This window comes from Zonotrichia albicollis, chromosome 3, assembly GCF_047830755.1.
Source record: "Zonotrichia albicollis isolate bZonAlb1 chromosome 3, bZonAlb1.hap1, whole genome shotgun sequence".
Classification (NCBI taxonomy): Eukaryota; Metazoa; Chordata; class Aves; order Passeriformes; family Passerellidae; genus Zonotrichia; species Zonotrichia albicollis.
The window spans coordinates 52,606,597-52,619,477 of record NC_133821.1 but is presented as its reverse complement, the minus strand read 5'-3'; the positions used below and the strand labels follow the sequence as shown (position 1 = coordinate 52,619,477).

The 12,881-nt window shown below is 44.9% G+C and overlaps 1 long non-coding RNA gene across 1 annotated transcript; it reads left to right on the top strand.

The window, feature by feature from the left end:
- The first annotated feature begins 2,999 nt into the window (after positions 1-2,999).
- LOC141728686 (uncharacterized) lies at positions 3,000-12,615 on the top strand. Its single transcript, XR_012579832.1, has 3 exons — positions 3,000-3,104; positions 6,303-6,376; positions 11,326-12,615. It is a non-coding gene; the product is annotated as an uncharacterized LOC141728686 (long non-coding RNA).
- The last annotated feature ends 266 nt before the right edge of the window (positions 12,616-12,881 follow it).

Below are 12,881 nucleotides of genomic sequence, written 5' to 3'. Positions count from 1 at the left end.
GGAAGGTGGTCTGGGCTGATCTGCAGGTGCAGGTGCTACCAGAGCTCAGCTGTCCTTGCCCAGCCCTCAGTCCCCAGCAAACTGCTGTCCTGTCTGTAATTGCAATATTGCAGCTGGGCATGCTCACAACAAGACAGAGTTTAATAGCTCCTGTCATTTTTCTTTCACAGCAAGCTGCACATCCGAAACACAGTGATTAGAAAGGGGCTGAGCGTAGCTGAGGGCTGGGAAGGGTCGCCTTGTTCCAGAGGGCACCCACATAAAAGGGAGCTTTTACAATTTGAGTACAGTAACATTTGCATGGCCGTGCATAATCTGACAGTTATTTATTGCTCTGGGTTAGAGAAAAACCTCCATATAGAAAGGAATCAAGGCCTGAACTCAATATGTGCCAAAATCCACAGATGGCCCTTTTCTCTGGCATGAGGGCTTGAGAAAGGCAAGACAGACCTTCAGCATTCACAGGATTGCAGAACCTGTGCCTGCTCCATACCTGCTCTGTATCTGCTCCCTGTGTCTGGCTCCTTCAGCCTCACTCCAATGGACAAATGGGATGGCAAACCAAAATGGTGGCACAGAGAAGATGAGGAGTTCCCCAGCCCACAACAGCAGGGTCAGCTTGGGAGTCCTCGAAGAGGGGTATGGACACAAACAGCAAATCTCAGAGCTGGAGAGCAACGTACAGCAAAATATACGCGTATCTCCACCTTGATAATGCAACCCCCTCAAATGTATTCTCAGGGTGGGGATTGTATGACCTAGAGCTGGAGGTGGGAGAAGATTTCAGAGGGCAAGAAAAGAGCCATAGAGGCAGTTGTGCTGGGAGGTGGGGTCTGAACTTGAATTAAATTAATCTGCATCAGAGAAGAATCTAGCTTTTAGAGAAGAAAATTCCCTGGGATCTTTCTTGAAAGGAGGCATTTGAGTTTTCAGTTGGAAACAATGCTTTCCTTTAAAGAGTTTCCATAACATTCAATAGGCTATCCGCATTGCCCATAGCCTAAAGACAGCTTTGTCTATTTTCTTTAATTTTCTCAGTAAATGGAAACTTTTAATTTTTGTACAGCACAAAATAATTATTTTTGAGCTAGCAAACTAGTGTCCCAATTACTTAGATAGCTGTTAAAGCCCAGATGGGGCTGAGGTATAGTTTTGGAAAATGAGTACTGGTCCTCACAGGGTTGCAGGCAGAAAGATTAATCCTCTTGCTAGAGGGAAAAGGAGAACAGTAGAACCTAAAATTGGCAGGAGACTTTAAAATACTCAAAGGATGTCATATATCTAATTTCCTCTACATGCTTCTCATCCACATTAGGGTATATCAAAACCCCATATGTGAAAGAATAAGCAGAGGCACTTCCCTGTGGAGAACAGCAGTGGAGACAGCTTCAGTGTTTCTTGACCAGAAGCTGCCATCTCTTGGGCTGAGGCATACCCTGGTCAAGGGCTCTGATTGCACAGACCACACCAAAGGTTACACTTTCCCTGGAGCTGGTAACCTTGGCCCTCACTTGAGCTGACCAACCTGTCTCCAAATCTGCTGCTCTTCTACATGTGTGGGAGAGGGGGCAAGGGAGCTGAAATTTCTGCATCTGGGTAGTCAAATTGGTCTGATTAACCTTCATTAGCAATATGTGGTGTCTTGATGAATCCCCTAACCCCAAAATTTCTGTTCCAGAGAGCCTAGGAATTTAAATTCCTCTAGGAAACCGAGTCATAAACAAGAGGACCTAAAATTGCAAAAGAGGTAACAAATGTGAAAGACATGACAATGTGAAAGGTAATTCCAGCAGGTGGAATTAGCCATGAACATTTGGCTTTCCTCCTTCTCCTCAGGCAATTGCATACAGGCAGTAATACTTGGCAAGCCCAAATGCTGATGCTAATTGACACACCAGATGTTCCTGGTGGGCCAGGAATGCTCTTTTCAGCTCTTACTGCCAATGCAGCAGGCAGTTCTCCTTGTGCAGTGTCCCAGGCAATGGTACCTGGTGGATACATTGAGGGGTTTCATGGCTCTTTGTCCATAAGGCCAGAGTTCTCCCACTCTGACATCCCATGCCCAAAGTGTTGTCCACCAACGTGTGATCATTCACTTTGGGGATCTCACTCTGCATTGTTTGCAAGTGAACCTCATGTTTAAACACAGACAGTCAACTTTCGACATGAACAACTACACTTTGAAGAAAATGTAGTTAACTCTGAGAATATCTGACATCAGGCAAACTTTGCTTGTTTTATCCAGTTTTGTGTGAAAACCAGCTGGCTTTGCATGATGTTTGCAAAACCAACACTAGCAAGTCCATGTTTGTCCCAAAGCTTCTGGAACCTATGGAATCATACAATGTCTTGAGACAAAAACTTATGCAAGTGCATAGGATAGGAACTACCAAGAGGGAATGAGGGTCTCCAGGCTGTATTTCCACAACACAATTTTGTATTCCTAACAACAACATAACCCTCCCTGATTCAGCATGTTTTTTTTTTTTGCTCACACACGTGATTTGCTTCTCTTGTTGGATTGTCAAACCACATACAGGGTCATCTCAAAGCCACAGAAGAATGATGTGGCTGCTCTGGATTAATTTTAGTGATATTGAGTATTGCCTGAGCAGTAAATCTGCAGGGCAGGAGAAATATATAACCACATATTGCAACATATAGCTGTACTGTGGACTTGATTTTGTTTAATTAAAAAAAATCTGTCAAACTCCATTTAGTCCAAAATGAGGATGAAGGAAAGAAAGAAAAATTGTTCACTCTATTGTATTTTCAAAGCATTTGCCCTTTCAATGAATGTCAGAAGCAGGGAATGTTTCCAGCAATCAATACTTGGATGAGAGGAAGCTTTCCAGCACTGCTGAGTGGCTTTCACAGCAGCTGTGATCAAGATGGAGGGTTTGTTGTTTTGTTTTTTTTTTTTTTATTTTATTTCCTTGGTCTGTAATATTCATTGATGTAAATATTAATATAGAACTGATGTTCATCTTGGCTTTGCAGTATTTTGCACAGAAAGGGTTTTTCCCCAGTAAAATGAACAATGCCTGAGAATGGAGGAGAGAATGTACTGACTTTTATTGTTTTCCCTACAATCAACAAAGGAGGTAAGAAGGAGTTCACCTGGGAATGGCTCACAAGTCTCTCCTGTCAGAAGGACAATTTCAACAAACTGGAAAAGGGGCTCAGGTGGCAGATGAATGGAGGGTGCCTGCACATTCCCAGGAAGGGTGTGCTGGGTCCTGAGGCTCCTGCTGCTGCTCTCCAGGGATGACTCCCTCTCTGGGCTCTCAGGTGGCTGAAGCAGCAGTAGGATCAGCTCAGGCCCAGCCTGTGAGCTCCCCCATGCCCTGGCCACTCCATGCAAGGCCAGGCATCCCTCGGCGGTGCCTGGGAATACAGCTCCTGCTGTGCCGTGTATTGGGCTGCCCTGGGTGGGTGCAGTCAATGCCTTTGCAAAGTGGAGCTCCAGTGCCTCTGAGGAGGGCACATGAGCATAAAACACTCTCATTGGTGAGTCTTCTGGAAAGACACAGAGTGGCTTCCTGCTAGCTCCTCTTGATCTGACCATACTGTTGTTGTGCTGATGAGATTTCCACACTGATGCTTTGTTTATGCTGAACACAAACAGTGGCACACGATGTGTGGTCCAAGGAGATCTGAGCAAGTGAGCACTGAACCAAATCTGGGATGGATTAGGGCCTGTTATGGGATGTACATTGATGTTACATTTGTGTTGCAGCGCTGTAACATTTGAATCACGATGTCGTGATATGCAAGATAAAGGCTGGGGGGCCTTTACAGTACGATCTTTATGGCTCTGGCACTGCACAGGGAAAAGCTGCAGAGATGAGAGGGAGCTGTGAGCAGGAAAGAAAAGCCATTAAATGAAAGCTCTGAGAGTGGTGTTTAGCATGAAAGACTCACAGGATTGTGTCACGTATTTTTAGAGGAATTAGAGATGGGCTTGAACCAGAACTCCTAGCTCCAAATACCTACACTTGGAGCAGTATGGAGCCAGATTTATCACTTAAGCACTGTTCTGCTTGGACTTTTCTGCCCTTTTTTTCTGTTTTGGCCCTGTGGAAAGCCCACACCCTCCAAACAGAAGAGAGAGGATCAGGTCTTTGCACAGAGGGTTGCAAAGTCCCTGTGGGGCCTGAGTGGAGACTTGCTGAGGAATAGCCCATTGCCCTGAGGGCAGTTAGAGGACAGCCCCACTGCTGGAAAAAAGGCAAAGGTGGGTGAGTTGAGGTTGTTTTCCTCTCACTGCCAGCCTCGTTGGCTGCAGCTCTAGGTTTACACACTTCCTGATTCCTGCTGTGCCACTGCCTGGATACAAAAGTGACATCACCCTTGGGTGATCCGGAAGGATGTGGTGACTACTTCAGGTGTCCTGAGAGCAGCTCCCTGGGTGTAAATGGACTTATCTTGGTACAAACTAGGTATAAAAGAGAATGCAGAAAATCTGGGTTTAAAAGTCCAAATCCACAGTAATTTGCCAAAATTCAACAAATCGTAGTTTTGTATTTCAGTTTCCATAGAAAGATGAATGAGAAAGAGATAATTTAGAAAGCCTGATGTTCTGGACTTTAATTATTTTTAATTTTCATTTCTACAAGGTGTTCTTTTTCTTGGGTTTATTCTGTCACTTATTCCCATGGTGGGATTGAAATTTTGTGGAGTTATTTTTGTGATGATGGAGCTGCAGTGACTGTGGCTGTATTGCAGCACTGTCCATTAGCACAGTAGCGGCAACACTGGAGTCATCCCAGGGTGATCCCTGCTTGACACACATTTGGTTTAAAGCAAGAGGGCAAAAGACTTTTGTGCATCCCTGAGTGAGCTGCTGATACCCAATCCAGCAACACTATTATTTGTACTTCATCTGTGTTTGGAGACCAAGTCAGGGGTCAGGTCAGAGTGTACTAATCAGGACATAGATAGGGAACAAAGACAGGCCTTCCTCTCCGTGCTCCAGAGGCCTCATCCTGGGTGAGCTGGAGTAGCTCCCTAGGCTGGTGGATTTCAGCAAAGCAGAGCTGACTTGCTGTGGCTGAAGGCCTGGCTGTTGGCACCCAGACGCGTGGCAGATAAAGCACACAGATACAGTGTGGCAGCTGTGGGCTGGGAGGGTGACACAGCAGGGCTGGCAGAACAGCACACTGTGCAGCTCACTGCTCCTTGGCCAGCACCAAGTGGTGTTAAAGGGGTCATTGCCTTCCTGACTTCACATAATGCCCCTATCTCATGGGCAGGCATATCAGGAGGGCTCTTGTCTTGGGGAGACTCAGCTTTGGGAGCCAGCAGGGGTCTTCTAATGCTCTGTTGTGCAACCCCTGGGGTTGTCATCAGTGCCAGGTCAAAATGGCTAAGTGGGATGTACATAAAATGTTACCAGTCCAAAGTGCTGTTTGATTTTAGTAAGATTTAGTAATATTTGCTGCCCCTTTGAACAGGTGTAAATAACTGTGTAACACATATGGCAAAGGAGAGCTATCTTCACATGGTGTGCTTTGACTTCTTTGCTGGATATAATAGATTTGCTGTTATATAATATATATTTGCTGTTTCTCTGGGTTCTGATACCTTTTTCTGACAACACCCATCATTGTCGGAAGTGGAATCACTACTTTTGAAAGCATTCAGAAAAAAGATATGCATCCTTGTTACGGGCAGTGCTCAGCCAACTCCCTACCAAGGAAGCTGCCTGATCCTTCATCCAGTCTGCCTGCCTGCCTGCTGGCTGCCCTGCTGCCCTGGCCATTGCTCACCTTCACAGTCCTGCCTCACCCTGTATCTGCCCTGAGTGACTGCACCCTGTGCCTGCAATGGCCTCAGAGCATTGCAGAACTGCTCTCCCACTGTCCTCTGTCATTCCATTGCAGCCCGTCAACACCTCCTAATGCATTTCCATTACTTTCAGTTATTATTTATTTGCAGGCTCTTCTGTTCCATCTCCAGTTGACTCAGAGTTCCTCTATATTAACTGATGTTTTTCTTTCTACCTTCCATTCGCTTTTGCCCTGCTTCCCTCTTCCCCCCATCTTACATGAAGCATTTCCTCATCCATTGCTTTGTATTCCCTATTGTGCTCCATCCCATGACTCACTGCACAGGAAATCTCAGTTGTTTGCTTAGGTTGTTCTGGGGGGTAGGGGCTGAGGTCTGGAGAGAAAGAGGGGTAGGAGAGATTCAAAGAAGTTTGGAGGGGAGCAAGATCTATGCTCACTTTCAAGCCTTGCCAGCTGATGCTCTTGAAAGTAATCGATAATGCTGGTTTTTTATTCTGTGTTTTCTCCCAGGAATGGAAGCATGCTGTCCTCCACTCCTCCATGAAGAGACATCCAGTATGGCACAACAAACCAAGAAGGCTCAGGTTCAGCTTTCAGTTTTCAACCTCTTGTTTTTCCTAATCTGTAGAATACTTTCAGACGAGAATTTTCCCATCCTTCTTGCTATGAGATGCTGTGACTCTTGTGATGACAGGGAGGAAGAGGAAGCCTCTCACTTTGCATGCATGTGGTTGGTTATGATGCTGATGGTGATAGTGGGAAGTCCAGGTAGAAATCCTTGATTTCTCCAGTAAGGAGTAATTTAGAGAATGAAATGTTGACTCAGAGCCAGCAACACAGGAATTTGAATGTAGGTTTTTGCAGCTTTGACCTAACCTTTCCTTATATGTGCTGCCTCAGACACTTGGGAAAGATACTGATTTAGTTCCAGGTCAGATGGAGGACAAATGTTTGAAGTTGGTATGAAACAGCTCGCTCTCATTATTCATGACCAGGGGCTTGACTGTACCTGCTGAGTATCTCTAATACGTGTTGGGAACAGCACCTCTGTTGTGGGAAGGGTCCTGAGCAGTACCTGGGGGCTCAGTTCTCTGTTCTCTGCATCCTGCAGGAGAGAAATTACTGACTTTCCTGAATTCAGCCAGTTCTGGTGCCTTCAAGGTTGTGGAGTTCCCACATGCATTGCTATTTCTTTTCTGGAAAGGAAGAGACGTCTTGGACAGAGCAGGGAGAAAGCCAATGAGTTTAAAAGTAAAGACTTGTGACAACTCTATTCAGAAGTGTGCAGTGAGGGGAAGTGTTTCCATGCATTGCCCAACTTCCTGATTCAAGCAGTTCCTTTTGGCGAGCCCCGGGCGGGTGGAAATTTGCAGTGTTTTGTGTGTCAGCAGCCCATGGCACCCTCCCCTCCCCTCTGTGACCTCTTCCTTATACACTGAGCCTCCGGGAAGGCAGGAGCTGGAAACTGGGCTGCCCTGGGACTTTTCCAATTCATAAAAATTTGCTGCTGCCACCTAGACAGAGATCTAAGAAGGGGAGGGAATCCCCTGAACTCAGCAAGTTCAAACTCCCACTCCTGTCATCCATGGCAGCAGTCTTGTCCTCAGAGGGAATTAGATTAATCACATTGTCCACAGCTTTCTGCTGCTTGCTGGGTGCTGCAACACCCATCCAGAGATCCTGAATGCTCAGAGGAAAACTCTGCCCTCTTGCCCTGGTAGTGAAACCTCCATTATTTTTGTTGTGTTGCAGACGGCTGTCCCAGGTGGCCCTGGTCTTGTGTTGTCCAATGCTGTGCAAAGAATAGGAGTCTGATCCTGCCCTAAGGAGTTTGATTTTTGGATGAAGGAAACATCAGAAATTGTATTTTATGGAGAGGTGAGACTGAAAGTAGCAGAGACAAGTAGTGACCTCCTTGCAGCCACTTGTTGGGGTCAGTTCCTCAGAGGTTGTCTTAACTTGCAGGGAGCCAGTAAAACAACAGCACATGGTGAGGCAATGGGAATAAGTCTGGGATAGGGCTGTAAGAAGTGGAACTACAATATACACAGATGTTTTCGCTTCAAGTGTGTAGAATTCAACTGTGTAGAAAAACTGCAGGAGGCACCCCCGCCTCTTCTCCACTCTAAAAAATAAAAAACTAAAAGAGAAACTGTATCTGCCTTGTCCAGGAGGACAGAAGTAACCTCCTGCTGTCACAGCAGGCTGTGTGCCCCCAGGCTTTCTGCATCTACCAAACACCACAACAGACAGCTGCAAGGTGTCCTACCAACAGCTCACGCTGCTATCTGAAAGGCAGCAGTTTTCACAGGTAGTGGTACTTCCTCTTATCTTGAAAGGAAAATACTCACCTCTAACTGGAACTCATACTTGTGTAAGAGTTAGTAGTAAGACAAGGATAAAAGGTTGGGAAAGGCAGGAAATATTTTTCTGGGAAGAGTTTTGCCATATCCTGTAGGCAGCCATTACAAGCAACCATCAGCTTTGGCTAGAGAACATTAATAGTGGGAGCTTCCACAGGTACATGTGTCTGTTTTTAATGGACCATTCAGAGCCAAAAACCACCTCAGGAAAAGTCCCGGAGCTGCCTTGGGACGCAGAAGAATAAATACATCTCTTTTTTAGATGTAAGAAACAGTACTGTTGAGAGTGAAGTCATGAGTTTGCTCTCCTGTGTAGTTGTACCTTGTTCTGAGGAACATCCCTCTGACCTGTGTTGTGTCTACAGCACAGAGAAACTGGAGACAGGACCACAAGGGCACACCAGCATCCATGAGTCCCACTGCTTCCTAACAAGACACAGACTTTCCAAAGTACGGCATGGCACTGTGGTGGGGCACCGTCTCCAGCAGCTGCAGAGCCCAACTGGAACATGTAAACTCACAGGGGAGGTCTCTGCAGAAGTGGGAATGAGCCCAGTAGCTCTGAGTTGGGATCAAATGGCTAAATTTGCTCTCTTATGAGTAAAAAACACTGAGAGGAACAGCATTTTTTTTTTTTTTTGCTAGGTGGGTAGTAGGACTGGAAAAGGACTTGAAGAAGTAAAACTGGATCACCAATCTGCCAGGCATACTCTAGAATTTGGTACCATATGATCCCTGCACTTGACTTAAAAATCCATTCTTTGATCACATGAATATTCTTCAGGCAAAGCAATGTTATTCATTTTATGTTTTGGGTTATTTTAATCAGTCTGTCAGACTGATGTGCAGATTAAATACAGATGCTTGCATGGTTTTCTGTGTGACTTTTAGAGCAGAAAGACTATTATATTTACAGCGATTTCTTCTTTTGAGACTGTTGATGCTCCTGATCTATTTGAAATCCAAGAGCACAAGAGTCTCTGTGAGCGTGTCTGATGTTCAAAACAGGAATGTTTGCTAAATTGCTGCAGCCAGGGCAAAGCTTAGCACTGACAAACACTATTTCCCTCTCTCCAGTGCACTCTGCCAAGCACTTAGTGTCTCTGCCACAACACTTCTGGGTCCTTTCTCAGAAGAGACCCACACTGTGTCCATAAATACACAGAAATGTGCCTGTGCCTGACAAGTGTCCACGGGAAGCTGTTGTCACTGAGTCTTGGTTCCCAGCAAGCAGAGCCACATTCCTCAGATGAAAGGCTGCTGCACGCTGCACTGCTCATGATGGGCCCTGTGAGCTGTCTGTGCTCAGCTGAAGCACACAAATGGCAAGGTAATGTGCCTTGGTGGGCAGAACCGGAGATCTTTAACCCATCTTCCAAACTGATCTGCTCTGTCACCCTGCACTCTTGGTAGTTTGGTTCCTAACACCTTGGGTTAAGTTATGTGTGCTGTGATACTCCTGTGATGCTCTCACACTGCTTCTCAGTCCCTTGGCCAGCCCACAGAGGGTGGCTGTAGAGAGGATCCCCAGGGATGAGAAATCTCCTCACTTACCATGTTCTGCCCCAACAGAACTGCTCTGGCACCCAAAGGAGAACCCAAACATTGCTTTTCCATCACCAGTAAGAGCTGTGTGTGCTGCTTTGGGCTGTAAAATGGGGAGTTGCAGAGTTGCTTATCCCATGGTTATTGCTACAAGCTTATTCCCTCTGACCTCCTGCACTGCACCCTGATCCTGCAGGGCTCACAAGGCATTGCATTACCCTGCACTGTAAATCCCCAGACAATAAAAAGTTGACTTGTCTAAGGAAAACAGAGACAGCAACATTTATGTGCCTTAAGCAGCTATAAATGCACTGTGCTGTGGATGAGTTAAGTATTTTCATAAGACTGCCTTGGCTTTCTATCACTGCTTAGAGGTTCCCTCAAGGCCAGTGTACCAAGAAGGCCCTGAGGAACCGCTCCAATCTTGTGGTCTGCGTGCTGGAATTGATCTCAACATATGCTTGTGGCTGCACAGCAGACCTTTCTCTAGGCACTCTGCAGTGGTGTTAGAGGCCCACACATTTCACAAGCTAGTTAGCTGCTTAGGTGGTTGGTTACTTAATCTCAGAGAGGAACACAGCCTGATCAAATACAGAAAAAGATAATGGATCTCATAAAATGCAAGACAGCAGTCCTGCAACCGTGGTGGAGAATTTCAAACAGTCCCTCTTCTGTTCATAGATGGACTCTAGGTACTGTCTATGAATACAGGAGAGTCCTTCCTATTAGATCTCACTCTTTTCTGGCATCTTCCCATTCCCAGATCCTCTGTGAGGTGAGGACCCAACCCCCTCCTCTTTAAGCTTTTCAGTGAGGGCATCATTCATTGTGAAGGTGGCGAAACTGGGCTTAGCATGTACATGAAACTGCAATGGACTCAGCATTTCACAGAAGTTCAATACATCTGAGTAGAGGGGAAAAAAGGGTCTGTGAGGCAGATGCTTCTAAGGAGAAGCATCTGCCTTATAAATTTATAAAAGGCACCCAAATGTATTTGGAAAATGTTCCCACTGCTCCTTAATCAGAATGTATTCTTTTTGAAGCCATCTGGGACACGCATGTTGTCCATTTCAGCTCAGCCAAGCAGAATTGTCATCACTCTGGTTCAGTACATTCCCTCTTCAGTGGCTTATTTTGTACATGGTCATGAAGATGGATTAAAGAGTTGACAAAAAATCTGGAGCAGTTCTGTCCAAATTCTCTAGAAGGAGATTATGTGAAAGAATAAAATCAAATGTCAAAAATATCCCTGAATATTAAGTGATGCTGCTCTATTTATAGACAAACATGTATCAACAGCCCACTCTATCCTTGCACAAGTTTTATCTTTGTGTCAATGCATTTTTTAATATGAGTTATTTTTTGATTTATACTATGAGCTAAATTCTTCCATCCTAGATTACTCCCCAAGTTTTTATAATATGCTGAACAACTGTAATCATAAGTCATTGTAATGATATCCCTGCATAAACTTTAAATTATCTTCATGGAAAAAGTGTGATACTCAGTTTCCAGGTCCTTCCTTCCTGATTTCTTTTGTGTGGTACAAACTGGGCTTTCACCTGGTTCAGCAGGGCTCTTAGGACTGTTTTAGGCTCTGATTTCTCCCCCTTTTCCTTTTCCAGACCTGCCTAACAGAACAGCCCCAGTGCATCAAGTTTGGGTCACAGTCCCTCCGGAGCAGCAATTGAACGGGAGCAGAAGGGGCCTATGACTTCCGCAGCAAACTTATACTGGTTGAGGTTGGACCTTGCACATGTCCTTGAAGGAGATGCATTTTCCCTTTTAAGACCTTTGACTACTTCCTGAGACACATGAAAAACTAGCACATTGTCATTAGAATGAGGTACTGGAATAGTCCGAACCCAGGAAATTTCTGTTTGGTTTCATGCCGGGAACTGCTTGGGAAGGGCTCTTCCCAAAGACTGAGAGGGGACTTTCCAGATCACAAGCAGTTTCTTCAGTAATTCTAAAATCAATAGATCTGAGTGACACGTCTGAGTACAGCCCAGATAAACACTCAGGTACAAAATTCCCGTGCATGTTGTAGCCCGCCTGGGTGGCCAACAAGCAGTCTGTGTCAGGAAGAGTTCAGGGAATGATGTTATATCTCATAACAAGTGCCCACATACCCTCTGGTACAAACCCTAGTAGTGGGGGAGAGTCAGCAAATTAGATTTCACAAAATGGGATATTTCTGCAGAAAATCAAAGTGGGAAGTTCTCAATCAGCTATGCCACCAGCCAAAGAGGGAAAATAACAATGGAATGAGAAAAAGGCTGACAGCACATCATCTAGTGCAGTCCTGCCTCCTCACCATAGTCCTGCTCTTCTCTCGCTAGCACCATCTACATTAACTGGTTGCAATCATTCAAAAACATTTTGAAGCCTTCTCATGGGATATTCCTGCATCCATCCCAAATTTGGATAAGTGGACACAATTACCATCTCCTCTACAAACTCAGGAACCAATTCCTTCTGGCGAACAGAGATGAGCATTGGTCTCATAGGATCACATACTTTCAGAGGTACTGCATTCTCATGTATTACCGAATAATTATTGTTGTGGTGGAACATCCAGAGGCAAGGAAGAGTGTGGCAGGTGCCTGACAGATGTACATAGCAATAAGTTGCCTATCCTGGAGTATTTATAATTGAAGCAGACAAACAACACACAAAGGATGGGGGAAATGTGAAATAGGCAGTCTCTGCATAGACACACATAGCTGCAGAAAGCCTGGCCCAAATACATACTTCTTATATTCTGCAGCAGATCTCAAGATCTGTTGTTTCCTAACCAAGGTAAATGAAAACATGAAGCTGAATAGTCATGAGCCAGGAAAGATAGGACAAAACAACCAGGTCTACTTGGAACAAATAATTTCCTTACAACATTTGGTAATATTTTATTTTAATCAGCCTTTTTCCTCTTTACCAGAATCTGAAATTCCAGATCTCACTCGAAATATGTTTGTTTATTTAAAAACAAAAATTCCCCCTAAAAGTTTTGTTTTAGGACATTTGGCAGCAACTCTGTTATTCTGTGAACAGCTCTTAACAGACTGTGTTCTGGTAACAAATGTTTTGTCAAAGTACTACTAAGCAACTCTGCTGTTTCCAAGGCTTTTCTTCTCCAGAAGCATTTAAATAAATGATGCTGCTTCCATGAGGTGTAATATTA